Raw genomic sequence first — 3770 nt, forward strand, 5'->3', positions numbered from 1 at the left:
CCCAATTAGATTATGACTTCCCCAAGAGCAGGAGTTGCCCCTTTTTGCTCTATCATGTGCTTCATGGCATCTGGTATACACCGAGCATCCACTGAATGAGGCAGGAAAAGACAGGTGGATACCAAAAGGAAAAGGAGTGAGTTCTTAAAACCTCTCTAACCCATGTGCACACTGCTTTCATGGGGGAGCCTTACAAAGCACAAACACAAATGCAAAGTAGGTAGTGTGACTTTGAGATGATGAAACTGGATGTATGTATGTATGTGTCATGAAAAGATAAGGACTTTTTAAAGCTATCACCATGACACTATCAGAAACAGGTTTGCTTGTGTGTTTATGTGTTTGTTTGCTTGTACAAACTAGACTTTATATACCCAAAAGAGAAACTTTGCTTTCAGCACAATAGCCCACTTCTCGGCCACTTTTACAATAACCAGCAGTGTTGGAGTTTCCTCTTTTGGGGGTATGTTTAGAATTCAGACACATGACATGGAGGGGTGTCCATTTGTTTGGGTTTGCTTTGTTTTGTTTGTAGTTTTTTGTTTTGTTTTTCAGTGCTGGGGTAGACACCAGTAACACTGAGCTACACCCCAACCCAGAATTTGGAAACATGAAAAAGTGATCCAGGACAAAGGCAATAAGGCAGATGATCAAGTTTTTGTGACAACTCAGGTTTCTTACAAAATACGGTGTTAAATCAACTGGTCTAGATTCTTTATCTGCTTGTAAAGTCCTGCTGAAACCAATTTCAAAACTGTAATTCCTAAAATCTTTTCCAGAATGGAGAATTAGCTAAATGCCATAATTAGCAGATACTAATCATGTGATATTATTTCAGCAGAATAGCAATACATATGTAAGCATAGTAACATGATATATGTGTAATTATACATGTCTATATGTACGTATATGTATATATATATATATATATATATATACACATCCTATTATTTGATATACAGGATTATGCACTAAGGGCGATGCACACTAGCATTTTATATATAAGGCACACACTTTAACCACTATACACATATACTTCATGCACATACACACACACACACGTGTGTGTTCACATACATCCTCTCGTTAATTAGTGGACAGAACTACCCACAAGGGATAAGCAAAACTGTTGCCAATCCAGGCCTTCCTTAACATAAAGGATTCACTGGGCTCAACTTTAGTTCAGATAGTTACTAAAAAAATAAATCAAACAAACCAAAACAAATAGCCAAAAAGAAAATACTCTAATAAAAAAATACACAATAATACATGATGAGTTTAAATCATGCAGTAGTATTTTTCAGAGAAACTGAAGGCATTTTACAGACATCAATTTTCCTGGGACAAAACACAGGCCACATCTCTCCTGCAGTGATTCTTGGCTGTTTATGCCACGTTGAGCCATTATCTGATATGTGGAGAATTTCACATTAACCACAAGGAAAAACCTGAATCAATAGTGCTGCTTAGAATGGGCACAGCACTTCTCATCTTCATAGCACTTTACCAGCACTGATGAACTGAGCGCCCCAGGGCCCCAGGGAGACTACAAGTCACATCCATGGCCCAGGGAAGAATACAGTCAGGGAAACCAATTTCACTGCTCTCAGCATGGGGAGCAAAGGTCAAGGCCAGAAATGAGGTGAGACCTTAGTGCTTGGAGTCAGGGGTTCAACACCCAGAGCACTTGAGCCTCTGCCCCAGCCCCTCACTCTGTCTTCAGGGAACAGTCTCTTGAAGTTCAGGCGCCATTGTCTGAGACAGCGTGGAGAAAGTGTTTTCAAGTCAAATATCTATCAATCAACATGTATTGATTTTCTTTAATTATCTCCACAGAGCAGACTTAATTCTGAAGAGCTTATGTGATCTGAAAAATGTATCATCTATTTGTCAAACATGTATAATTTATGAGGGCCCTTTCATTCAAGATCTGTAGTCCAAAGGCTACAATTCGTGAGTTATTAGCATGTTATTAGATATACCCTATTAGGATTTGTAGACTTTCAGCCTCTCACACAAAAGCAAGAAAGACACTACATAAATTTTCCCGTGCACTATTACACTTAGAGGATTCTGATTCTAATATCACCCCATAAATCCATTCCAAGGAACTGCCTACACAATAAAATAATCAAAACATTACCCTTAATTTTAAACTGTGATTTAAAACAAGTTTGCTTTAGATAGGCTTCTACTGTGTCTGAATTTGTCTTCCCATGTGTTTGCCAATACTGACATTAAACTCAACAGGAATTGTTATTACCAACATATGCTCCTGAATCGGGGGACATATCAGCTATATAAGTAACTGAATTAAAAATAACTAACAGCACTCTATTCATGAGGCAATATGCCCTTTACACGAGGTGTCACTTACAAATATGAAGCAATGTTATATTTAGTTATGTCCAAAGACATATGGCAGGAATTTCTGTTACTCTAGTAGAATAATTTTCCATGTAACTACCATTGGTCTGTGTATACCAAGAATAAATAGGCATAGTCATTCATAAAGAAGGAGGTGTGGATATGAATGTGTGACCTGCTTCCATCTACTCTCTACAGTTCTAATTCCAGGATAGTTACAGTTAATAAACATGTGTTCATCGTATGTCCTCAGAACCATGGGCAACACTGGGGATCCAGCAGGGAGAGAGAGCAACACAGACCTCAGCATGGGGGTCTGTCCTGAGGACACCCTTGGAGAAGCACCTAGAGTTTAGAGTTAAAGTGCTGGGGTAAGAGCAAGCCAGGCAGAGACAATGACCTGAGAAAGCCCCCGTGGAGAGAACAGGGAGGGGCAGTAGGAGAAGGGAGATGTCCAGCAGGCTCAGGAGGGGCCTGCGTGAATTGCTGCAGAACTACCAGCCACAGTGGGCCTGGGGTTTATTCAGAGGACAGCGGGAAGACATTTAGGGTTTAAGCATGGGGGTGGCTGAAGGCACATTAGGAACACATACAACGAATCACTGTAAATGAAAAAGTGAACTCTTTTTCTATTTTGAATCAGAGTTTGAGGGGATTTTTTTAAATTAAAAAGAGAAAAGAGGCTACCTTCTCCAAACTACATGAAATAAGGTCTACAGGCTGTTTCTCACATGCAATGCTACCTATCTCTCTGCAGCTTGAGGAAAAGTAGGACGATGGGGGAGCGGAATGAGCTGTGTTATAATTAAATAGTAAATATTTCCCATGTGTCAAAAAGCATGAAGAAACACAGCAAATACTTTCATGTCTACCAACAAATAGTACTTGGCCTGGCACAGTGGTTCATGCTTATAATCCCAGCTACTTGAGAAGCAGAGGTAGGAGGATCTTGGTGCAAGGTTGACTCCAGGCAAAAGCAGGAGACCCCATCTGAAAAAATAACTAAAGCAAAAAGGGCTGGGAGAATGACTCAAGTGGTAGAGCACCTGCATAGCAAGCATGAGGCTCTGAATTCAAACCCTAATACAATTTTTCTTAAAAGGACAGTATTTATCGTTTTCTTTCTTGTTTGCTTTCTTTTTGGAACTAAAACATGACAGACATAAACTGATTCCTCAGCATTGTTCCCCCCTTCTCTAGAGGTAACCATTGCCTCAAAATTCCTATACGTCCTTCTTGTACATTTTAATTTAATTTTATTTTTATTATAAATGTGTGCACATAATGTGTATCATCTTGTGTGTTTTTATATTTGTCAATGGTTTCCTATTGTATGCATAACTCTGCAACTTGCTTTCTTTACCCAACATGCTTTCTCATGTATTCACACGTATGTTTGCTGT

This window comes from Castor canadensis, chromosome 5 (genome assembly GCF_047511655.1).
Source record: "Castor canadensis chromosome 5, mCasCan1.hap1v2, whole genome shotgun sequence".
Taxonomy (NCBI): Eukaryota; Metazoa; Chordata; class Mammalia; order Rodentia; family Castoridae; genus Castor; species Castor canadensis.